The sequence below is a fragment of the Dermacentor variabilis genome, chromosome 9, assembly GCF_050947875.1.
Source record: "Dermacentor variabilis isolate Ectoservices chromosome 9, ASM5094787v1, whole genome shotgun sequence".
NCBI classification, from domain to species: domain Eukaryota; kingdom Metazoa; phylum Arthropoda; class Arachnida; order Ixodida; family Ixodidae; genus Dermacentor; species Dermacentor variabilis.
The window spans coordinates 138,479,208-138,505,490 of record NC_134576.1 but is presented as its reverse complement, the minus strand read 5'-3'; the positions used below and the strand labels follow the sequence as shown (position 1 = coordinate 138,505,490).

Below are 26,283 nucleotides of genomic sequence, written 5' to 3'. Positions count from 1 at the left end.
AAGCGTTCTCCTCTTTTAGAATTCAATTAATTGTCAAGCAATTATATTGCAGTTCGAGTAACTAGAGCACAAATGCGAAAACGAAACCGATTCTGTTCGGTTCTCCGCGCTCAGAGTGCGGCACCAGGGGGCAGCACGCGCTGCGCGTCCGTTGGAGTGGCGGACGAAGCTGCACATGTGTAGTCAGCCGGCATTTTTCGAGTCGTGTTGTAAGTGTTGTTAATTCGCCGTAAATATCTCTTGATTTGTACTCAAGAGTGGAGCAAGACCCCAAGGAAGAGAGATTGACGCATCGGGAGCGAAGAACAGAAACGATGGATGGTTACGCTGCTTGGGTCTTGGCACGTTCGAATTGGCAAAGTTCCGAATTTGTCGCTGTGTCGTGTACGCTTGTGCGCTCGTCATTTGCCGTCATCGCGCGGAGATATTTGCGCTGGATGTCTTTCACTTCGTGCACGCTGCGGCATCGAAGAAGTTGTCCTGTGTTTGGGTGCACGTATGCGCTTGGACACGGATAGCCTGCTTGCTCTCAACGGGTGTTCAACAGTCTACGCGCGCTCGTAACTTGCTCATGAGGTAAGCCCATTTTAATCTTATTTAGTTTGCATAACGTAGGTGTTAAAATGATGTGTGGTAAGCCGGTGTCGCGAACAGAAATATTGTTTCAAAAGACCACTATGCAACGTCTTAGGGCAAAAATGACGCATGAATGGGGAAAGGGATCACCCTATCTTTTCAGATCGATTCCAGTCGTAGCGCGATTGGCTCGATCGCAATTTCCGTGAGGTACTTCTAACCTTTTGTTCACTCGCGTTAAAAGCGTAGAATAAAACTGCGTTCAGTTGAGCTCTTGTATTGACGCTTGTATTGGCTTGAGAGCATACTGTATCCGATACAAGAACTTCTGTTAAAATACGGAAATAAATGTTCGAGGCAATAGCAGTCGCTCACTACCTGTGATCGTTACTTTCTTGCTTGGGTGCACGTTTTAATTGTGACCAGAAAAAAAAGTTCTTTGCTCTGCTGTGTTTCCTTGGTGCAACTTTTTGCGGTGCAGCAAGACGTGTTCCTTCGAATGATGTCTGGGCAGTCAAGGCATTCGTGTCAGTAAGCAAGCAGTAAACGGGGTATCAGTGCGAAAAAATTTGGACCTACAAGAGAAGCGAATGGTATCATCATAGACTCTTTTATTTGACGAATAATTCAGTTGTGTTACTAAAGCGGAGAGTGGATATGCATGAAAGTCAGATTGTATTGATACTCAGCAAAAACAAGGTAACTTATCATTACTAATCAATCCTTTTCTTTTACTGAAAGGCAAGTTGCTGTTGTGCTGGAGCTGAGAAGAGGTCTGCTGCCTGCAATGGGTCCATCTCTCTCAAGTTATTGCAGTATTGTAGCTCTCAAGGTGAGTGGATTTTTTTTCTCTTAGCTATTTGCCACCTGAATCATGACCGTTTACTTAGCTGTGTAGGTGATCACTGTTAGTGACATTGGAGTGCTGGTGGACCAGCACTCCTTTATGATTGCAACACATATGACAGAGTGCAGCTGTGGCAGTATGCAAAGGTGTTAATCTATAAGCCAAATTAGGTTCTTTGAGGTAATATGTTAATATATTGATGACATTGGATTGTGGTCTAGCAGGCAAAAATGCTAAACAAGAAGAAATTTTAATTTGCACTTGGTAAGATGTGCAAGCAATTCAGGCTGTTATACATGAAATGGGACATTTGTAGATGTCTTCTACAGTGCTGCAGTCCTGAATTGCTTCAGAGTTGAGTGATACCACTATAATTTCTCTGTAGAGCATGCAGCACAGTTTAGCATTGGGGGAGGCTGGCATCAACAGGCGTCTACTTACTGTGAAGTTCAAATGAGGTGTTACTGTTAGGGTGAATATATATAATTTATGGTTTAATTCTAATCTTGTGTCAGGCAGACATAGTTTACCCACTTGGTTAAACAATAGAGATGTAATATCTATGTATACAAGTATTACCCATTCATTTATGCCATTTAGACAATGGCATAAATGCGTGGGTAATACTTGTGTACATAGACAATACATCACTATTGTTTAACCAAGCGGTGCCCCTGCATGCTAAATTTTACAGGGCTATTATTAAGTAATGTCAGCTTTTGTTGTAACATTAAGGCACCTTCTATATTATTACAGATTACCACCATTGTGCACCATCATAGTGTGATATTTACACTAAATGTATTTGACTTTGCTATAAAACCCTGCACAGCATTGCATCATGAAATTTTTTTTTTATAGTTTCTGGCCTCAGAATGCACTTCACATTATATTCTTGTTTGCAACAAGACTATAATGCAGTTCTCTCCTTATATTTTGTGGCACTTCAAACTGCGGCGAGCTAAACCACAGGGCAGCAATACTGGATACGCTACTGCGTGTGGAGCTGTCTTCAAACACACACAAGGAATACATCATTGCTTTTTTAGCTCAAAACAACGGACACAAGAAAGACGACAGAACAAGGTGCTACTCTCAACTGACATCACTTTATTGCGTCCCTCCTTTGTAGACAGCAGAATCTAGAAGAACATGCGCTGTGAACACCCATGTGCAGCAACCACCAACATCTGATCAAAAAAGCACACTCATGCGACAGAATCCAAAAAAAAACATATTGAGCACTGTACGAGGTTAAAGAAAGCACACTAATGCACTGTGACCCCAATGACTGTATGAAGAAAACTTCCGATAACTCTCTGGCGGAATTATCACGGCTCTTTTTCAAAATCATAGCATCCCGAAACATTGCGAACCTAAGCGATCCATACCAACAGGCACAGGTTCCCATTTGGCTCAACATTGTAAAATATGGAAGTGCAAAGCCATGTTTCGTGATACTTCGATTTTGAAAAAGTGCTGTGATACCACCGCCCGAGAGTTATCGGAAGCTTTCTTCATACAGTCATTGGGGTCACAGTGCATTAGTGTGCCTTCTTTAACCTTGTGCAGTGCTCAATATGGTTTTGTGGATCCCGTCGCATGAGTACACTCTTGTGATTGGTTGTTGGTGGTCTCTGCACATGGTGCTCACTGCGCATGTTCTTCTAGATTCTACTATTTATAAAGGAGCGACGCAATAAAGTGGTCAGTTGAGTGTACCGCCTTGTGCTGGTCGTCTTTCTTGTGTCCATTGTTTTGCGCTTAACAAAGTATTTATGGATTCACACCAACTAGCCCGCCAACACATTGTGTTGCGGGCACTTCTGAAGTACTGTCTGTCCAATAACCTTGGTGGCATGGAAGCGCCGTCCACTTCTATGCGTTGCTTTCTGTTTCATTGTGGCATCACATCGCATTATAATCATAATGTGTATGTACTTTTTCCAAGAGACCCATATTCCTATCCTTGTGTTATATTTGCTGTCGCATTATTTATGTGCAAATGACTGACCAGTGCTCCAAGCTCCATTTTATCGCAAAGTAAACTACTGGTACCTAAACAGTTCTGTATATCAGAAAACCAAAGCTGAACTGCCGAACAGTACCAAGCGGCAGCCTTAGTGCAGTGTCAAGTAGTCAGATTTTATTGGTCATGCAGAGGTGCACAGGATAGCTCTTTATTACTTGCTGAATAATTAAGCTGTGTGAAAACTGAGTATTTACGTAGCTTCAACCACATGCTATTGGCCATTGCTCCTGCCCTCATCAAATGTGGAAGATTATCAAGGCATTTCCTATTCTCTTTTTCCTTATTACAGTGGGATTACTGCATGCGTAAGTAGGAAACGGATCACATAGGCAATCAAAAGCCAACAATGTGTAAACATGGAACATTGATTGTACAGTTTGATGACCCAGAATAAGTAGAAATACACCATAAATGATTGACAATTAACTTTTACTTGACACAGGGCTAGAGCATACAGTAAGCATACTGTATGCTCATACGGTGTCACATCAATTTAAATTTTAGTGTAGCTTTACAGTGTACGCTTCTATTGTTGCATTCTGTCAGAGGAATGGTAATGTTTCGCGTGTATAGCAACTAGACTGTCTATATACAGTAGTAAAAATGTGTGAACTGTATTTTTTAATGATTTGATAGAATGTGTAGCACAATAAAGCCAGACAATCAACGCACAGTGATGTGACTTTCTCTGCACATGTTGCAGGTTCAAAAAAAGTATGGTGGAAGCTGTTGCCAAGGTTCCGACCAGAAAAGACAGCCAGTATAAAAGGGTACACGCCACTGATCTCTACTACAGGGGATGAACAGCACATCGAGCGCCCTCGACTGAAGCTGGCCTTGTCCCGGAAGTTGGTGCTTCACAACTTTGCGGCAGCACTTTGTTGCACGGGTGTGTGGCATTTCTTCCCCTAACATGCCTGCCTGATGTGCCATAACCTACCCAAGCAGTGTTTCGAGGTGTCCAGAATTTTTCCATTGTAGTGTCTACAGTGTCGCTAACAGAAGTGGCTTGCAATGGAAACACTGGTAAATCAGAAAAAACTTGATGTAAGAGAACACTATCATATACGGGTTCAGATTGTCATAAAAGTGCTTACCAGACATGTAGAGACCTCCTAAAATGTGAAAAACCACAAAGAAAAGTTTTTCGGCAGCAATATTATCTGATCGCACGCACTAGTTAGTCCACCATATGCCCTGCTTCCAGGACAAGCGACTGCATGACATCGCATTTCCACTGGGTTCACCTGCATCCGGTGCGGTGTGCTGCATCCAGCGAAACATGTTAGAAATCAGTGGTGCACAGTGTTTTCTGTCCCCTTTCTCAACGCCTACTGAACACATGTTAAACTGTTTCCAAAGCAGACAAACAGAGGGAAAGGGCTCTGAACACATTGCATCTTAAAGTGGCTGGTACTGGGTAACGCAAGTACTGTGGCATAGTAGATTTGCACCAGGCAACCTGGGAGCCCAAAAAGGCTGCTGTTTACTTGCAAATGGCCAACATATTGTGAGCATGTTGAAGTACTTTTTTTATTCTCATCGCTTATTTAGCTAATGGAGACAGCTTTCACAACTGAAGAAGCCTTGGAAGCATGAAACACTTCACAAAACCAGCTTCAATATATCGTGTCTGCATCACAATTTCATGGCTGCATGAGTGAATTCTCTGGTTAACATGTAAGAGAGTTCATGATGTTTGCCATGCATTATCCACTTTATTTAGAGGTCAACCCTATCTTGAGATTTAAGCTGATGTTGCGTTTAGAGAAATTATGGCCGAGAGCCAGCTTTTGAGAATACAGATTGAGCTTGACAGATTAAATGCCAGAACAAGTCGTTGAGGATTTCAGATCAAGAATCTTCAAAGGCCAGTTCATTTAGTGGTGTTAATATTCTGCTCGAAGTTGTTGATTGTTACGTTCATATGGTGCCCAAGCATTGCGGTAACAACTTCACTTGGAGTACATAGCAAGGGTGTATTCGATGTAAGCTTCTGGCTTTTTTTCTGTGTTTTCAAAAACTGGTTTCTTGTTCAGTTTAAATTTTCAAATTTTGCATTGTTGATTAGGTGTTGTGTCCTGTTTCCTTTTCCTGCAGCTTCTTAGTTAAACATCTGAATAGTGAACACAACTTGACCTTTTGCTTGATTGTCTAGATTACATGCCCTCGATGCAAAACAATTTCACTTCAAAACTGCTTGTACCATACTGAAAGAATAACTTTGAAGCAGCCATAGCCACCAATAACACGCAAGAGATGATTATGAAAATTTTAATATTGTTTTTGAGGGTGTCTTAACTATCATGCACCAAGATTTAGAAATATGTAAATGCGATGTAACTAGACAAAATGAAGGTGATGTTTGCCATCGCTTGGAGATACTCTGATTATATTGTGCATTCTGCCTAATTACATAATTCTTAATTAGTTATTAAATATCTCAAATAATTAAATTAAATGTGTCAACGAAAAGTTGTAGAGCAATATGAAAGCCTCCTGATACACTTTTTTGTTACTCTTACTCATTGTGTGCTACATAAAAGTGTTTTTCCAAGGAATAAGCCTGCGAATACACATAAAGTGTCTTGAGTGGCCAGTCATGTGTCAGTTTTGTGGTGCAAAGCCACGAATACAACTTAAATGGGTTCTTTTAAGAAATAGACTTAGCTCAGCAAATTATCTTTCTATGTGCAGCCTGTGGAGACAAGGTTTCTTAGACATGGCCATGGCCCTCAAGGAAGATGCCGAGGCCACAGGCAGTTCCTCCAGTGACCGTGAAAAGGTCCCCTGGGGCACAAGTCTGGTTTGGCACCCCCACCTTTCTCCTGCAGCTTTTCTGTCTACTTAGCTAACCAGGTGGGTCAATGATGGCAAAGGGAAAAAAGAATCAACAGCATCAAACGCAGAACTTGCTCAAGCTCAATGCATTTTTGGTGTGAAGTGTTTCCCTTATCATTTATCAAAAAACGGGTAATAAGTATATGATATGGTCTTCACACGGACACCTCTTTCCCACAGAGAATTAGCTGTAAAAAAAAGCAGCTTATGAAGGCTTGAATATTAGCGAAGATGATGTGGCATAGATAGGATAATGATTATGAATGTTTCTAATGAAGGTAGTGGTAGTAGAGTGAATAATCAGAGTTTATATATAGATTGAAAGACATTTCATTCCAATGCCAGAATTTTAAATCATCCCAAATAATTCTTGCATTTTATAGTCTTCATTTTATAGTTCTTGATGCTTGCTTCTTGCTGACATCATTCTTATGCTGCATAATTCACCTGTTATAAATTCCCTATTTCTCCCGTTCAAGCAACTTTACATTCATCATAAGAAACCTCGTAGATGAGTTCCAGAAACTTGCTGATGAGATTAGGGGGCGGCGTGTACCCCAGGCTTAGATATGCATTCAAGAGCCTCATATCTTGCAAATGTTAGAAATACTCCTGCTAAGCAAGTTCTTGGTGTCATACAAGGTTATTTGCGAATACGAATTTGCCTAAATTTAGGAAACAGTCAATATAAAACATGTCAAGCGATATCGCTGACGATACACACACATTCCAACTGAACTAAATACAAATAAATATAGCACCAAATGCAGAATCATTGGCATGATGCCATTCTTTCAGTGGAATAAAATCTGTCCTGCATTGTAAATCTGGAATCCTTTATAATCCAGACTACTAAATACTTATGAGGGTTGTGACGTAAAATATGCATGTATTTATTCCTCGTTTTTTTACTTTAGGACCCGATAATGCTTAAACAGCAGTGAAAGAACTGGGATCACAGTACCTAATACTTTATATTGCTCCAGAAATCCGTTTCTCTGCCGATCGCAGCATTCGACACTAACAAGAAGGCACATGACACTTAGGGTGGTGCTATTCACTTTGATTGTTTGGGAACGAAACCCATAATGTACATGTTATGGCCCTGCATGTCATTACGTTTGAACAACAAAAAGGTAGGGGGTTTGCGTTTTGCAAAACTGCATGGAGGTTTTCACTGTGTGCAATTAAAATTAGGAACCTTCCCAGCTCATACTAAATGCATTCTCCAAAGCTTTAGGTTATACAGGTGCACTACTTTACACAGAACACACTCTTTTCCCTCGTCACGGCTCACACTCTTAGGCAGAGTTACACCCTTTGAAGTGCCCCTTCTTCCACACAACGATAATTGTCATCTGCCTTTATGCATTTCCTTTCTTTAACGCTGCGAGCCCTGTGCTTTCCAGTAACGAACGGCATGCGCGTTATCAGCATGATAGCATTCCCGACAGCAAAGTAGCGGGCGTGGCGTTTTCAAGAAAGGAAATGCATCAAGGCAGATAACGATTATTGTTGTGTGGCAGAAGGGGCACTCCAAAGGGTGTAACTTTGCCTAAGAGTGCAGGTGGTGATTCTGATTCTTGAAAGGTGTTTCATTGTATGGGATGGCACATCTCGCTTCACTTATTTGCAGAATATTGCATTCCAATTGTGTCATATGAGATAAATCCATTAGAGAGCTTTAGCTTGCCCTAAATTTATTACAGCTGTGTACTGGTAAACTGGCCGCAGCTTGCAGTGCTTGTGGAAAAACAATTGTAACTGCCATATTATATGTAACTGTTAGTGCACAGGCATTGGCAGCAGCAATGATTAGGGTACACTTGTTTCTTCTATTCTGCGGTATGCATCCTCCACCAGAAAGTAGTTTTTTTCGTCTTCCTCTTCTACCATATTGGAATGTGAAATGGGGTGTAATTTGTAGGATATACTCTTGCATAAACTTCATGAGCATTTATTCTTGTCTGTGCCACAGATCATTGTTGCTACCACTGTAAAAGCAGGGTGCCTGTTTACAGCACCCGTAGGGAACAATCTGTGAATCTTTAACGAACAGTAAGGATAATGCATAATCGAATAATTTTTAGTAATTTTCAACAAATTTAGCACTCTTTGCTTTCCACTATGGTGTTTTTAAAACTCTAATCTTGGCACAAGGTTTGAGTGCAGGATGTCATTTTGTGTGAAAGAGTACACTTGTGCGCATAACACCTCATCGTCAACATTCTGCTGCACAGAATGTCATTAGCTTTCGTATGCATTGGTCACTATCTCACAAACCGGTTGCTCCTTTGTTAGTTGGAATGTAGCATTTATGTAAAGCACATTTGATGTTCTAACAAAAAGCATTGTGCCCTCTTATCCCCTAATTCTCCTCATTTGATGCCTAGTGTTGTAATAGCATGGTTGACACCATAAGAGTCAGTGTGGTGAATAATTGTGCCTGGTGGAGTAGGGGGTGTACGTTAACTTAAGCAACTTTTCCAGATGACTTGAATCAGTATTGTGGAATGCTGTTTTTTTTGTTCAATCACTGTTACCAAGTTTCACTTTGGTTGTGGCAACAAGTATAATGTAGTTCGCTAGCACTCCTGTCAACACATATAATGTGCAGGCATCTGTGTTGAAAAAAAGACCAGGTAATGGTTTGCCAGGAGCTAAGGTCCATTTAGACCATTAAATTTTGAACTTACACTGGTGGAAATAACTGGTGAATGAAAGCACACCCAGGAGAGCTGACCATAATATTTTCTTTCATTATAACACTGCTGAAGCTTTGAACCGCATTTGAACTGGCTTGTTTAAAAAATGACCCATTTCCTTGTTCAAGTAAGACAAAGGTTCCACAGGAAGACAGAAACTTGAAGCCGTTAACAGCAGCATGAATATAAACAGCGTTCGACGTTTTGCAATCTTGCACCTGGTTATATTATTCATCCCATTTTTTTCCACAGGCTGTTCTTTACTGTTTTATGGTCATACCCAGTTTAATTTTAATGTCCCTATTTTTTAATATTTGGTTAATATATCTTTTCTTCATTGGCATTCAACAAAATATATATTCATAATGTGCCTTCATTTACCATTTGCAGTGATCTTAACCAGATGCATCTTGATACAAAATTTATTTTCCTTAATTCTTCGTTTTCCTTTTCCAAAAGTGCAAACTGTTTATCTTGATACCTATTTTGTCTTCTGGGAAGATTGGGTCTACTGGGTTAATGACTGCTTACATGTGTACATCGTTTTCTGTTTTGGTCACCCCTACTCTTGGCAAGTACTGACAGCATTGCTCATACCCGCTCCATCACAATCACCACTGCTAAGCACACCCTTCCTTCCTTTATTTTAACACTTTGGCTTCTCTTGACCTATTATATGCACCAGTTACTTCTCCCCCAATGAGGCTAGGGGCCAGTGAGATATGCACAATCCAAAACAACACAGCCAAGGAAAACATTTGCTACCCTAATGACAAGCACCTATGTCGAAATGTTGGCTACAGCAACATCCCTTGTTCCAACAATGTTGATCTACTTACATGTTTTTCTAACACAGAAGTTACTGCTTTGTCGTGTTCTGTGATTATACTTTTTTGCCGCTTTCTTTAGGATGGATATTCACGAATACTATTTGTTTCTCCTAACAGCAGCAAGTTTATCCTTGCAAGCGTTTGGAGTCAAGAACAACTTTCACCAGGAAGAAGTGCAAGACGAGTGATTGAAGAAAATAAAGTTGCTTCTGTGATCTAAGAACTTGAGGACTGAAACGTTGCACCTTTTTGTATATATGCTATGCAGTGCATTCATATCACAAAGTGCAAAGTGTTTTATCTCTGCAGCCATGTCAGTGTGTTGGCAAGACAATTTTCTCAATAGTGACCTGCTGCTTTGACTATGAGCTGCCTTCATGACATTTGCATTAAAGGAGATGTACTATCGTGGACAAAAGTACCCTGGAAGTGCGAGCGTTGACCAAATTGCATTTCTGCTCAAGACTGCTGAAAACAGTGGGTCACGTATGCACATTCCGAACGCAGATGGTGGCACGGCTGATCCCAGCAAATAGCACACCAATAAAATTCGGTCAACTCTCGCACGTCCTGGGCAATTTTGTCCCCGATGGCACATTCTTCGAATAATGGATATGCTCTGCAAGATGAAATACGGGAAGCACCTGTACTTTAACGGATATAGTACAGATTTAGCATACGGAGTCTTTCGTTTTCTGAATACGGCAAGCACCTGTTTTTTAACGGTTATAGTACAGATTCAGCTTACAGTGTGTTCCGTTTTCTGAATACGAGAAGCACCGTACTTTAACGGTTATAGTACAGATTCAGAATACAGAGTCTTCCGTTTTCTAGATACAGAAGCACTCGTATCTTGTATTACGGTCTCTTTTTTACAGTTGTCCGTTCTACGGAAATGACCGTTCTTAATTTACGGAAGAGTGTTCGGTCACAAATTACCAGCAAATTTTCTGTAAAGTAAGGAAAATTTTTTTTACAGTGTGCCTGGTTGACTACTCTGCCCTGGGGTAAAGTGAAATGGTAGAAAAGATGAGGAGAAAAGATATGAAGGAAAGATATGAAGATAATCTTTCCGGCATATGTACGAGGCAAGCAACTGACAACGACGATATATTTTATTCAATCTCGATGTTTTCAAAAACACATCAGTGCTTTTAGAGCAACTCAGTTTTACCCCCTGTTAGGACCAGGGTCCAAGAAAGCTTTTTTTTTTTTTACCGCATGGGAACGGCTGTCAAGCTCGTTTAGCGTGGCGCACAGCGCTTTCTTTTTTTGTGAAGTGTCTATTCCAGATTGCCGTCCTACACGGGCACTCTAATGACGGCTTCAAGTGCCTTCTCGAGGAGCCTCGAAAACACGTAAACACACATGGGGTGAGCTGGGCGCGCGTACGCATATTGGAAGCAAGAATTCCGATGTCAGACACGTTTAGTTGGCAGTGCATGCGACCACGGACGCATCCTGTGCTGGTGGTCGCACTTCAGTTGTTTTGCATTGGCGTCTCAAGCTTCCAAGTTTGGCGCGTGTTAACTGAGCAACCGCAGTGGAAAGCACTGGCAGCTGTGCATGTGCAACGTGGAGGCATTGCAGATAGCGAGGCGAGCGCAGGTGTGTCCCGCAACGCACGGGGATCGTTGATAACGATGGCATGTAAATGAAGCAGCGCGAATTTCATCAAGGACGTTCGAGCATCGGTACAACACGCTACCGGCGCCCATTGCCAGCTGAAGTTTCTTTTTTATAGGGAAGTGGGTCAGCTCGTTAATAGTCTGGTCTTAACTGGGGCAGTTACAGTAAAATACGTAACTATCGAGCAAGCTGGGGGGCTTCTATAGTGCATATCTGCTCTCAGAGGTATGCCTGTAGCGCAACACGTGTTCATCGAGGAAGGATATTCCTTTCAGGCAATGCAAGAAATACGAGGGCTCTGAAATACTGACCAGGTTGCGTTCCCATTACGCTTCGAGGAGGCGCATGACAAACGCTGGGTGGTTTTCAGAATCGTAATCTGCAACTAGCTTGACTTCAAATCTGTCGTTGATGTCCAGTTTTGCACTGGTAGAAGGGATAGGAACGTGGTTGTCAGAGACGAGTAATAAATGCATGAAGAAAATGACAAGGGGTGCGGTGAAAGAGTGTTGCGAGGGGAGGGGTGGGTGGGTGCCGCAGTGACAACACACACCTAAGATTGACTTCTTCAGTTGTGCCTTGAGAGCCGAATGGGTAGCCACATAAGTTTGCTGCAAAAACTGTGTACAGCCATGCGCAAGCCTATTACTCGGAAAATTGTGCAAAACGTACCACTTCCACTCCACAGCGACCGACGCGCGTACTCCCCCGGCGCCAGCCTCCCTGTCTGAGAATGCCTATAGGATGACCCATCTGTCCGCGCTTTGTCTTTTGTCTCATAGAAACGCAAAGCGGCTCTTTTCTTGCTTCGGTACCTGGCGGTGCGCTCCTCAAGTTGCCGTCTGAACCACTCGTTGCGCCGTCCAGTCGCATTGTGAGTCGTCTTCCTTAGCGGCCTTTGCTTCTTTTTTTTTTTTCGCCGATGTCGCTGATGCGTGTTACGCGAAAGCTTGCGTCAGTGAACCATACCCATCGCCGGGCGTTAGGCCTTGACATCGCCGTCGTAAAGTAGAAAGGACTGAAAACGCGCGAGCTCAACATCGTGCATACCCCTCGTGCGGCCCCTTGTGCATTGTAATATACATTGCATTCAGTCCTTTTCAATATTAAATCGGAAGTGATTACGTAAATTACTCATCGCGGATATGAAGAATCCTCTTCAAAATTAACTCGGAGGTGGTTATACGTAAAATACTCATCCCGGGTATGAAGTCCGATGCATGCAGAACTGTATATGGAAGTGGCTCAAGCATATTCTTCCTGCTAGCTTTCGTGAATATTGAGGTTCATATAATCTAGGCCGTTTTGTCGTGACACATGACAAAAAGCACCTGTGAAGCACGTTCCCAGTACCGTGATTTGACACGAAATTAAAGGGTGTAACAACAACATGCCAACCTACCCCACGATGGTGCACCTTCATGTCCGTGTTTAAGCAAAGAAAATTGGTTTTTGCAAGAGACCTAATCTGACGGGGCTTCCTTGTCCACGTACACGGGGATGCTGCCTTCCTCATATAACTCTGATATTTGAACAAATTGTTTTTGTTTTGCTATTATAACAGCACACTCTATGGTAAGAACCGACCTAAGAAGCGAACATGTCACTGATGTGTTCTTGTGTGTTTTTGTACCAGACTCCTTGCGATTTCTCTCGAATGTCACCGCGGTGCTACGTAGTATTCGCGGCGTTGTGCGTGATGGGCCCGCATTCTTAGTTGACTTTTCATTATTTTGTATTTACTGAATAATTAGGTACATGATTAGGTATTACTGAATGATTAGCCTTTTCGAACAGGCGACGTATGAACTTCTACTACAACGAAGCTACTTATTGTCTTACTATTGTGGGCTGTCGCCCGCTTTGTAATTAAGTGGTGGTTGGCCAGTAAACGTATGTTTGCCTTTCTTGATATGAAACAAAGAAAGTAATATTGTGACAGCCTCATGTGCCTTTTGTGTTCAAGCGCCAGCCGGCAAGAAGCGGGGCACGCAACATGAAAGAAGAGGGGCAGGGCGGCGTTCGGCTGGATAGCTGTATCCTGGTGAGCACTTAGCTTATTCGTAGACCGTCACGAACGCCACAGTTTGGCATAGGGTGCCTCGATGCCTTCATCGCCCGCCGCTCCATTGAGCGGAGGAGGAGGTGGGCCTTGAGCTAATTTGGCATGCCAATAAGCGCCCCCTGTGGACATAACAGTATGCATTTAAGCGATGATTCTAGACGTGCTTAGGGATGTTCGGTAGAACTAATTTCACGATGATTATCGACGTTAATTAGCATTTAAGCAAGGTAGCGACAAAATTGTATTGCTGAAGACACCTTTATTTATGATCTGTAGTGAGGAAAGTATCCTAAGAATTTTAATCACGTGCGCCACCACAGACGACTGCGTGTACATCTTCCGACGCCATAAAAACATTGGCAGTGGCTTAGCTCGGCTATGCCAGGATATACGTAGCGAAAGCTAAGGCATAGAACGGTTAGCCTTGGTTAATCTTGATTGCTAGTCCAAGTTGTCTGGTTGTCTAGCTATGTTGCGGCGTTTAGCCAGTCGTTCGGCGCGCTGTTCGTCTGTTTCCTGGGCGATTAGTTTCCTCTTCATCTCGTTACGATGTCGATTCCAGGCCTCCTCCTGCTTATCAGAATTGTCGGCGTCCATACTGCCGCATCAACTGTGGTTGCGGCGCATGCGAGCTCTCCTTTTCAATCATCCGACATGTTATCAGGCATGCGACGCAGCTGGCGAAGCGAGCGGAGGCGAGCGCAACGACGAGGAACGCGGTGTAACGTCATACCAAACAGCGGCGGCGGAGAGGCGCGGCACTGCGCAGCGGCGGAACACCTGTGGCTCGGTGCTACTCGTGGCGCATGCGCAGTGGTGACTAGGCAGTGAGAGAGAGAAAGAGAAATATCCGCAGCGAGGCGCGCGTTGTGACGTCAGGTGCCTCCTCGGAGCACCGCCACGGCGAAATCGCAAGTTCGCGGCCAGTAAAGCTTTCGCTTTAAAATCATCACTAAACGCGGCCTCCCGAACGTATCCAGTTTGGTCCTGATGGCCCCCATTGACCCCAGCGGCTGCGCCTTATGACGCTGCAAATCCTTCCCTTCCCGTGAGCATTCGTGGCGCAGCGCAGAAAAGCGTCGGATTGTTGTGCTTGAGTAAACCGTGGGGCTCTTGTTCGACACTGAATAAAGGATCTTTAGAAAATTCAGTCGGGAAAAATTACTAGACAGACACGCACACGCCGACCGGAAATTGGGCGAGGTACCCTAAGAATGCTAATCGCATTAATGTGCAAAGTGTAGCTGAATATGGAAGCTTCGCTTGTGAAACTCCATAGTAAGCTTAGCGTTTGTTTAGCCGGTGGTCGATGTCCTCACGAAGGACGTCGCCACTTCGGGCCGATTCTTGTCCCGGAACGTCTTTAGCGCTGCTCATTCACACGGAAAATAATAATGGATATTTGGAGTTACTTCCCTTTCGCGCGCGTACTACTTCACCTTCTTCGGTGGTTTCTGGCGGTCGAGGTCGCTGCAATGCCGCAACGAAACGCTAGCAAAGTGAATTGGGAATAACTCCAACTCAACAGGAGGACGTGCACACAAGACAGAACGACACACACACACACACATTTGTTTACAACGCAGCAGGAGGACGTGCACACTAGAACGACACACACACACACACACACGCACACATTTATTTACGGAAGCGATGTGTGCCTGTCGTTCCTTGCTGAGATCACGTTCCTCGTGTTGTGTCCCGAATCTATGTGACTAACCAACAACAAGAAAAAAAAACATTTATTGCCACTCCCGTTGGTGAAGTGTCTTCGTGCAGTGCACGAATGTTGACAGATTAACACGGCGGGGGAAAAACTTCAAGCTTCGGCGCGACGCGCGCAACACTGACCGAAATTTAAGCGCTTTGCGAGCTACTGCGGTGATGGTGGAGTGCGGAAATGTCGAGAGGCGTTATTGGCGTAGGTGACGGGTGATGTCGCGCGCGCCCCGAGACACGCACGAGAGAGAGGAGGAGACAATTATTTGTTACGATGCTTTGTCCGCAGGCCGTTCTGTGAGACCCTGCCAACACCTTGCATCGGGGACCTCTCGAACATTGGCTATGAAGCTAAAAAAAAAAGCGAGTGGCGCGACTGGCGAACGCTTGCGCATCGGGATACGCGACGGCGCCTTCCAGAGGAATGTGTCCTTGATTGACTGGCATTTTGGACGGTGACTTAAGTGGCGGGGCGGAACGTGCAAAACACCGAAGACGATGCCAACTCTGCGCCCGTCCACTCTCTCTAAAGGTCTGCCGGACCTCGACCTGTTTGTGTTCCTTCGGTGGCTTCGTTTTCCGCGCATTGTTTTGCTTCGACCAGTGTGCTGCCGCCGCAGAATGAAAGAATCCTCTACGCACGCCAATCGGCATTGACCAGTCGTGCAGCATTTTATTTCGCTTACAGAGGTAGCGAAGGAAAGGGGAATGATGTTCAAAGAAAGCGTACTTCCTTGCAGCATAAAGTGCGTGACGCTCACATACACTGCCATTACTTCATTTAAATTCCAGTTGCGAACTTTCTCAAAGTATGTGTAAGCTTAATGTAGTATTGTTCTGTAGGTTTTATATTGTCATAGTTATGTTCTACTGTTCATATATGTGCTTACGCTTGCATTTCTACATGTATTTCACACTGCCTCCTGCTCCAAATTGATTTTTTTTCTGTTTATATAGTAGAATATCTCACCAGTACAGTACTTGGCTTTGGATTTACACTTCAGAGTGCAAGTGCATTGAAAGTGCTCGCACAGGCGATTACGCCACGGATTTCCTAACGCTCTATTCATGGGTTAGAAGGATGGCCAACCACGCGAGTTGTTAGGTGTCGTAGCGAAAAAGAGCGCGAATGAGCCACGGATGCTTATCGTTATAACAAACTCTTTAGGCGTGCCGACGTATAAGGCGCTATAGGGGCGCATGAACCAACACTTCAGTCACAGTAAACTGTCTTACGTCAGCCAGGCTAGCGACTGCGGCTAGCGAAAGAAATTCTGGCAGGAACCATCTCGATTAGCACTGAAGCGATGTAGCGACACACCGTATTGCCGCTGCCGAAATGCGTCACGTGTGAGGAGTGCACTGCAGCCAGGCTCCTCTTGCGCGCTTCCATCTGGACACGCTGCGCCATCTAGCGGTGCCGTGGCGAAGTCCGCGCAACGCCTGTGCGAATATGCGTTCATACAATATTGTCTGAATATATATGACGAGACGAGGTTGCGATTTCACCCGGCAGCGGACAAATTTAAAGGATTTGATATTTTGCCATTCAAGAGTGACACGTGCGCAGTGGCAGATACCCAGTGAGCCAAGTTGATATGAAAGAGGTTCGTTGAAGAGCGGTGCATACCAATGGATCCAACTGGTCTTGCGGTTAGTTTCGAATCTGGTTTCCCCAGCACAGCAGCTTCATGACATTAAGGCCACGGGTTGGTTACTCAGCGTCCCCATATTGGCGTAATTAGTAATTGGGTTGTTGAGCTATCCACAGCTGAAACATTACTCCAGCAAATCAAAAACGCAGCTATTGGCTTCATATTAACGGGAATTGTCGGGTCATTTGGTTCACGATGAGGAATAAATGAAAAGAGCAAACAAAGTTTAATTGCATTCTGCGGTTTTACGTGTCATAGCTGCAATCTGATTATAAGGTATGCAGTTGGGGGGAACTGCGGTTTATTTTTTTGGCCACTTCGAATTCTTTACGTGCACCCAATGCACGTCACACGGCCGTTCTTGCATTCCCCTCCCCCCCCCCTCCCCCCTATCGGAAGACGGCCGCACCCGCCGCTGTGGGGCAGTGGCTGGGGTGTGGCGCTGCGGGGTCCCAGGGTGCACGGACTCAAATCCCGGCCACGGCGGCCGCATTTTGATAGAGGCGCACGTTAAGGAACCCCAGGTGGTCAAAATTAACTCGGAGCCCTCCGCTACAGCGTGCCTCCTAATCATATCCTGGTTTTCGCACGTCAAACCCCAGAATATAATTTTTTAGTGGTGGCTGCCGTGGCGGGGATTTGATCCCGTCACCTCGCGCTTAGCAGCGCAACCAACGCTAAGCCACTACGGCGGGTCCCCTCCCTCCCTCCCACACACACACACACACACACACACACACACACACACACACACACACACACACACACACACACACACACACACACACACACACACACACACACACACACACACACACACACACACACACACACACACACACACACACACACACACACACACACACACACACACACACACACAAGGACACGGAGAATACGGGGACCAGCACCAGTGCTCACTAGCAGCTGGTGTTTTTCACGAAAACGTGAAGGCCAGCTCATAGCCTGCACTTTGCGCGAGAACAAGCGCCACAAAATAAGGACATATTTAAATTTAGCCTTTCCAGCCGCCTATTTTCGTCCGTCGTCCCTCAAGTTGACAGATGTACGTATCACTAACGCAATCGCCGCCGCTCTGCTTGATGAAAAAAGAGCCTCCAGAAGGTCACGTGCTACAGCGTCCCTGCTTAGACATCATCATCATCATCATCAGCCTGGTTACGCCCACTGCAGGGCAAAGGCCTCTCCCATACTTCTCCAACAGCCCCGGTCATGTACTAATTGTGGCCATGCCGTCCCTGCAAACTTCTTAATCTCATCCGCCCACCTAACTTTCTGCCGCCCCCTGCTACGCTTCCCTTCCCTTGGAATCCAGTCCGTAACCCTTAATGACCAACGGTTATCTTCCCTCCTCATTACATGTCCTGCCCATGCCCATTTCTTTTTCTTGATTTCAACTAAGATGTCATTAACTCGCGTTTGTTCCCTCACCCAATCTGCTCTTTTCTTATCCCTTAACGTTACACCTATCATTCTTCTTTCCATAGCTCGTTGCGTCGTCCTCAGTTTGAGTAGAACCCTTTTCGTAAGCCTCCAGGTTTCTGCCCCGTAGGTGAGTACTGGAAAGACACAGCTATTATATACTTTTCTCTTGAGGGATAATGGCAACCTGCTGTTCATGATCTGGGAATGCCTGCCAAACGCACCCCAGCCCATTCTTATTCTTCTGATTATTTCCGTCTCATGATCCGGATCCGCCGTCACTACCTGCCCTAAGTAGAAGTATTCCCTTACGACTTCCAGTGCCTCGCTGCCTATTGTAAATTGCTGTTCTCTTCCGAGACTGTTAAGCATTACTTTAGTTTTCTGCAGATTAATTTTTAGACCCACTCTTCTGCTTTGCCTCTCCAGGTCAGTGAGCATGCATTGCAGTTGGTCCCCTGAGTTACTAAGCAAGGCAATATCATCAGCGAATCGCAAGTTACTAAGGTATTCTCCATTAACTTTTATCCCCATTTCTTCCCAATCCAGGTCTCTGAATACCTCCTGTAAACACGCTGTGAATAGCATTGGAGAGATCGTATCTCCCTGTCTGACGCCTTTCTTTATTGGTATTTTGTTGCTTTCTTTATGGAGGACTATGGTGGCTGTGGAGCCGCTATAGATATCTTTCAGTATTTTTACATAGGGCTCGTCTACACCCTGATTCCGTAATGCCTCCATGACTGCTGAGGTTTCGACAGAATCAAATGCTTTCTCGTAATCAATGAAAGCTATATATAAGGGTTGGTTATATTCCGCACATTTCTTTATCACCTGATTGATAGTGTGAATATGATCTATTGTTGAGTAGCCTTTACGGAATCCTGCCTGGTCCTTTGCTTGGCAGAAGTCTAAGGTGTTCCTGATTCTATTTGCGATTACCTTAGTAAATAGTTTGTAGGCAACGGACAGTAAGCTGATCGGTCTATAATTTTTCAAGTCTTTGGCATCCCCTTTCTTATGGATTAGGATTATGTTAGCGTTTTTCCAAGATTCCGGTACGCTCGACGTCATGAGGCATTGCGTATACAGGGTGGCCAGTTTCTCTAGAACAATCTGCCCACCATCCTTCAACAAATCTGCTGTTACCTGATCCTCCCCAGCTGCCTTCCCCTTTTGCATATCTCCCAAGGCTTTCTTTACTTCTTCCGGCGTTACCTGTGGGATTTCGAATTCCTCTAGACTATTTTCTCTTCCATTATCGTCGTGGGTGCCACTGGTACTGTATAAATCTCTATAGAACTCCTCAGCCACTTGAACTATCTCATCCATATTAGTAATGATATTGCCGGCTTTGTCTCTTAACGCATACATCTGATTCTTGCCAATTCCTAGTTTCTTCTTCACTGTTTTTAGGCTTCCTCCGTTCCTGAGAGCATGTTCAATTCTATCCATATTATACTTCCTTATGTGTGCTGTCTTACGCTTGTTGATTAACTTCGAAAGTTCTGCCAGTTCTATTCTAGCTGTAGGGTTAGAGGCTTTCATACATTGGCGTTTCTTGATCAGATCTTTCGTCTGCTGCGATAGTTTACTGGTGTCCTGCCTAACGGTGTTACCACCGACTTCCATTGCACACTCCTTAATGATGCCCACAAGATTGTCATTCATTGCTTCAACACTAAGGTCCTCTTCCTGAGTTAAGGCCGAATACCTGTTCTGTAGCTTGATCTGGAATTCCTCTATTTTCCCTCTTACCGCTAACTCATTGATCGGCTTCTTATGTACCAGTTTCTTCCGTTCCCTTCTCAGGTCTAGGCTAATTCGAGATCTTACCATCCTGTGGTCACTGCAGCGCACCTTGCCGAGCACGTCCACATCTTGTATGATGCCAGGGTTAGCGCAGAGTATGAAATCTATTTCATTTTTAGTCTCGCCGTTCGGGCTGCTCCACGTCCACTTTCGGCTATCCCGCTTGCGGAAGAAGGTATTCATTATCCTCATATTATTCTGTTCCGCAAACTCTACTATTAACTCTCCCCTGATATTCCTAGTGCCTATGCCATATTCCCCCACTGCCTTGTCTCCAGCCTGCTTCTTGCCTACCTTGGCATTAAAGTCCCCCATTAGTATAGTGTATTTAGTTTTCACTCTACCCATCGCCGATTCCACGTCTTCATAGAATCTTTCGACTTCCTGGTCATCATGACTGGATGTAGGGGCGTAGACCTGTACAACCTTCATTTTGTACCTTTTATTAAGTTTCACAACAAGACCTGCCACCCTCTCGTTAATGCTATAGAATTCATGTATGTTACCAGCTATATTTTTATTAATCAGGAATCCGACTCCTAGTTCTCTTCTCTCCGCTAAGCCCCGGTAGCACAGGACGTGCCCGCTTTTTAGCACTGTATATGCCTCTTTTGGCCTCCTAACTTCACTGAGCCCTATTATATCCCATTTACTGCCCTGTAATTCCTCCAATAGCACTGCTAGACTCGCCTCACTAGATAACGTTCTAGCGTTAAACGTTGCCAGGTTCATATTCCAATGGCGGCCTGTCCGGAGCCAGTGATTCTTAGACATAGACATAATATTTTTATTTCGTCATACATTTCAAAGCCATCACATGTCGCCCGCTTAAATGGCCATGTTTATGAAGCTTGGCGTAGAGTGTACAGGGTAATAATGTCCTAGCTAAGTTTAGCGCTAAGCTGTTATGCGATTTTTAGACCCTACGATGTTTGCTCATGGGTACTCCTCCGCTACCACGATAAATTTTGCGTAATCATTGTGCCGCACATTGAAAAGACTGATCAAACAAGTATCGCGTGGCATTTCTATTATTTCGCGCACTACGAGTAAAGTGTGGAAAAATAATACGCAGGGCTTGACGCCATAAAATTGATTTGATTGATTTATAGATAAAAACGACAGAATAAGCGGTTTTAGGACGCAGTAACAATCTTCCCATCTTAAACCTCAACCTGAACCTAAATATTTGTAACGTTAATCAATTCATAATTCTTTATTAGCCGCATAATTAGCACCCATAAATTATCTTGCCAGCGGAAGAAGACATGTGACCGAACGCTAAGTCTCGTATGTATAATGTGGTAACATATGTATGATCGTATATATAATTGTATATTGTAAACGTTTCTTTTTTCTCTTAATAGCTTCGATGAAGTTAGACGGGCATCCTCTAGGATATGCGTGTGTTTCACATTGCTAAGGTCTATTATCACCACTACATTAAGGTACATAAGTTTTTTACATTATATAATGTAAGTGTAGCAGGAGGAGGTCCGGAAGTAAAAAACTGTCAGGGGGACCTGATATCGGAATTGCATTACTTCGTTATAGGGCGGGTAACTCTAAAAGCAGATAGAGTACAAATGTTTAAAAAGGCATTATAGAAACGCACAATAGAGCGTTTTACTTTGTCCTTCAATCCTGTAAACGCAGGCGGACTGCACGTTTTACAGTAGGGCGAAGGCGTAAACGTGAGCGGTCTGCATGGTGCAGGAACCCGGTGGCACAGAGTTCCAGCAAACAAGCACAGCTAATAGTGCCCTAACCAAGTGTATTTTACTTTGCTGCTTACATATGTAAACTTTATTCGACAGGAAGAGATATTAAGGAGAGGTGGTCGGAGCGCCCCCGGCCAGTCCAGATCCCCATTAGCCTCTGCATCCTGCCTGACCTGGCTAAATAAAGTCGGAAGTAAATTTTCGGCAGAACGGCACGCATTTGGGCTGGTTGGTTCATGATTACGAGCAGTAGACAGCGCTAAGCGGTGGAGTATATATGTGCTGACTGAAATAATAAAGGCACTCGGTTGTTAGCGCTGTTGTCTGTGTCTCTCACTTTGTCCTGTTGTTTAGCGCTGTTTACTGCTCGTAAATTTTCGGCTGCAACACAATCACGCCGCTGCCGAAAATTTACACCAGGAGCGAAGTAGGCTACACTTGGCTACTGCAGTATTAGCTCTGGATTTGTCCGATTGAGCTCTGCGCCACCAGCTGGCTGCACCAAGCAGAACGTTCGCGCTTGCACCTCCGTTCATCCGGTAAGACGTCCAGTCCGTTTGCGTTTAGCGGAACACTGGAACCGCTAAAAATCTCTAATATGAACAAAAATTTTACAGTGAACATAAGCTTAATATTTCAGTAGGATATATGCACGCATCGACAAATATTAAAAAAAAATTAAATGAAAAGGAGAATAAGCAGAATTTTCTTTAGTTGGCGACGAAGCGGCATTGGAAATACAGATTAGTAAATTGTAGTAATACGCAGGTAAGTAACGTACACGTTACACAAAACGCAATAATATGTACAGTTACAGAATTAACGCTATCTACTTTCTTTTTTAATAGCTTCCATGGCTGTGAACCGTCCGAGCGGAGCCGCCATGACGTCGGCGCCGGTAAATTCAATGGAGTGCCCTACAGAGGTCTGTGAAGCCTTCGAAAGCCCTCACAGCGCATGCGCCGTCGGCACTTTGACCCCTCCGTTCTCAGACATGGCCAGTACACAGGACTATAAGCCGACGCCCTCCTCGTCGCACTTCGCGGTGTCCGATACCGGAACGCTGCCGGATAACCCGGCACAAGCAAACCCAGACTGGTTCGTCGCGACCATCGGACAAGGCGAGTCATGGCTGTCACTGACCTATAGCCACAAATTTATTCCTGCACCGTAAAACCTCGCAATTTCTTATTACCCTTAGCAGGGGACGTTTCTTTAAAGTAAGTAGCTTTCTTTGGCTGTTTCGGCCGTTATCGTTGTGGTCACCGCCTATACAAAAAATTGGCAGTGGCTTAGCTCGGCTATGCCTGGATATACGTAGCGAAAGCTAAGGCTAGCCTTGGTTATGGTTAGTCTTGGTTAATCTTGATTGCAAGTCCAGGTTAGTCTGCTTGTCGTTCCAGTCGTTCGAACCAGTCGTTCGGCGCGCTGTTCGTCTGTTTCCTGGGCGATTCGTTTCCTCTTCATTTCGTTCCGATGTCGATTCCAGGCCTCCTCCTGCTTATCAGAATTGTCGCCGTCCATACTGCCGCCTCAACTGTGGTTGCGGCGCACGCGAGCCCTCCTTTTCAATCCTCCGACATGTTATCAGGCATGCGACGCAGCTAGCGAAGCGAGCGGAGGCGAGCGCAACGACGATGAACACGGTGTGACGTCATAACAAACGGCGGCGGCGGAACACCTGTGGCTCGGTGCTACTGGTGGCGCATGCGCAGTAGTGACTATGGAGCGAGAGAGAAATATCCACGGCGAGGCGCGCGTTGTGACGTCATGGGCCTCCTCGGAGCACCGCCGCGGCGAAATCGCAAGTTCGCGGTCAGTAAAGCTTTCGCTGTAAAAGCGCCGATGCAAACATCACGTGCTCTGGCGTAGCCGAGTTGCCCGGCGGCGTCCGTGCTCGAGCGTTGAGGCAGGCTGGTTGAGGCGTATGAAGGTTTAGATGCCGTGGTGGAGCGCACAGAAATGACAGTCCTGTCCCGCCGCCCTCTTCCCCGGCAGCGGCTGCAGGAGAGGAGGATGGCACTCTCCTTCCACGCCGGTGCTCGCGCCACTGGAGTTCATACACTCGTGACGAATACGTTTACAGTCGATCGAGTGCCTCCAACACGAATGGCTCTGCAATGAAATGAGCTCTATAACGAATGAATAATTATGTTCAGGTTCTGTTGTCAGCTGTGCGGTCCCCCGCCTTTACAACAACGTGACCTGTATAGAATTGGGGATATAAGTTAATGGAGAATACGTCAGTAACTTGCGATTCGCTGATGATATTGCCTTGTTTAGTAACTCGGGGGACCAATTGCAATGCATGCTCACTGACCTGGAGAGGCAAAGCAGAAGGGTGGGTCTAAAAATTAATTTGCAGAAAACTAAAGTAATGTTTAACAGCCTCGGTAGAGAACAGCAGTTTACGATAGGTAGCGAGACACTGGAATTGGTAAGGGAATACGTCTACTTAGGGCAGCTAGTGACCGCGGATCCGGATCATGAACAGCAGGTTGCCATTATCCCTCAAGACAAAAGAGTATAACAGCTGTGTCTTACCAGTACTCACGTACGGGGCAGAAACCTGGAGGCTTACGAACAGGGTTCTACTTAGATTGAGGACGACGCAACGAGCTATAGAAAGAAGAATGGTGGGTGTAACGTTAAGGGATAAGAAAAAAACAGATTGGGTGAGGGAACAAACGCGAGTTAATGACATCTTAGTTGAAATCAAGAAAAAGAAATGGACATGGGCAGGACATGTAATGAGGAGGGAACATAACCGATGGTCGTTAGGGGTTACAGACTGGATCCCAAGGGAAGGGAAGCGTAGCAGGGGGCGGCAGAAAGTTAGGTGGGCGGATGAGATTAAGAAGTTTGCAGGGACGACATGGCGACAATTAGTACATGACCGGGGTTGTTGGAGAAGTATGGGAGAGGCCTTTGCCCTGCTGTGGGCGTAACCAGGCTGATGATGATGATGATGAGTGCATGACCGGGGTAGTTGGAGAACTATGGGAGAGGCCTTTGCCCTGCAGTGGGCGTAACCAGTCAGATGATGATGATGATGATGACCTGTATAGGGAAATATTTCGGAGACTCTAAGCGCTTCGTTATAAAACCGTTCAACCGTATATGTATAGCCACCTATACTGCCTCTCAGCTGTGCTAACTAACGGTCTTGTCATCTACGAATTTACTCAATGGAACAATTCACACGGTACCTAAAATATCCTCGCTATCCTGCAATAAATATGCGCCTTCATATGTATCATTCCATTAATGAAGTGATAGCTTTCCAGAAGCGTTCGGCTATTCGCTAACGTTTACGATCATCATCGATGGTGATCCGCCGAACTAACTCCCAACTTGCCGCCGGCACCAACTAGTCTAAATGTCGATTCTGTCAAGTTTAACTTTGGTTTCAGACCGGTCATACTCTGGAGCGACAGCCCGAAAATGACGCCAATTATTGCTTGAAGCCAACAGATGTAAAGTCAAGGAATGCATAGGGGATATACTCGTAATTTTAATTGAAGAGTAGAACGAATAAGATAAAGGGAAATGAAATGAGCTGAGTTATCTAGTCTAGTGCCTGTCCTGTTGCTCCTTGCGCCATTGTCCGTGTCTCTGTTCGTGCTGTGTTTCTTCAGATCAGCTCAGGATGGAGGTCACGTGTGTGCGCCGAAAGTTAATCGCTCTTCTATAGTGGGCTTTTGTTTTGGTTTGCGCCTTAGGCGAGTTACATGATACGTATTTCGTGTCAGATTAAGCAATGGCGGTCCCCGCATCCCCTCCCCCTCCCTTAGGTTCCCTTTCTCATTGCCTTTCTTATGGTATCTGCGACTGGTCGCCTCCATCCTCCGAATGAGGTTCGGGCAGATCCGGCGTTCCTCGGACTCCGACGCTGAGGACAAGCACGCAAACCCAAAGTGTGACTCGCTCTAGGGGGAGGAGATGGCAGATGCAAAACGACATGACTGCAGAAAACGTCCGATTTTTCCGTGGAGGAAGGAAAAAATATAGGAGGGAGCATTACGTCACGCAGCCAGCCTTGGCAAGCGAACGCTCCGTGAAGCCACTGTGGTGGCCTAACACGTGACCTCCTGCGTAGAGATCAAGAACAAGGATCGAGATTTGCTGCGACGTTTAGTTCCCAGTAGCTATTTCCCAGTTCCCAGTAGCTAGTTTTTATTCTGTGCGCACTTGTTCAGCTGCTCTGCCGTAGTTCTGCCTGGAGAGCGGGAACACTAAAACAAACTGTGCACTTTGAAGTGCGATCACGTCTTCGGCCACCAGGTTTGGCTTCAATCGCGTTGTGGTATGCTCCCTCCTATCTTTTTCCTTCCTCCATTGCTTTTTTATTGCCAAAACTCCCAGTGCTGTTAGTAAACACGGTGGACGCTCAGATGGGACCAGCGTT

At 45.0% G+C, this 26,283-nt stretch overlaps 1 protein-coding gene and 1 long non-coding RNA gene across 2 annotated transcripts in view; one reads left to right on the top strand and one right to left on the bottom strand.

Annotated features, from left to right (window-relative positions):
- LOC142557679 (uncharacterized) overlaps window positions 1–26,283 on the bottom strand; it is a 183,316-nt gene that overhangs the window by 73,053 nt on the left and 83,980 nt on the right. The window lies entirely within an intron of this gene.
- LOC142557676 (uncharacterized) lies at window positions 157–10,054 on the top strand. The gene is made up of 5 exons (XR_012822807.1): window positions 157–576; window positions 1,318–1,408; window positions 4,159–4,344; window positions 6,153–6,314; window positions 9,949–10,054. It is a non-coding gene; the product is annotated as an uncharacterized LOC142557676 (long non-coding RNA).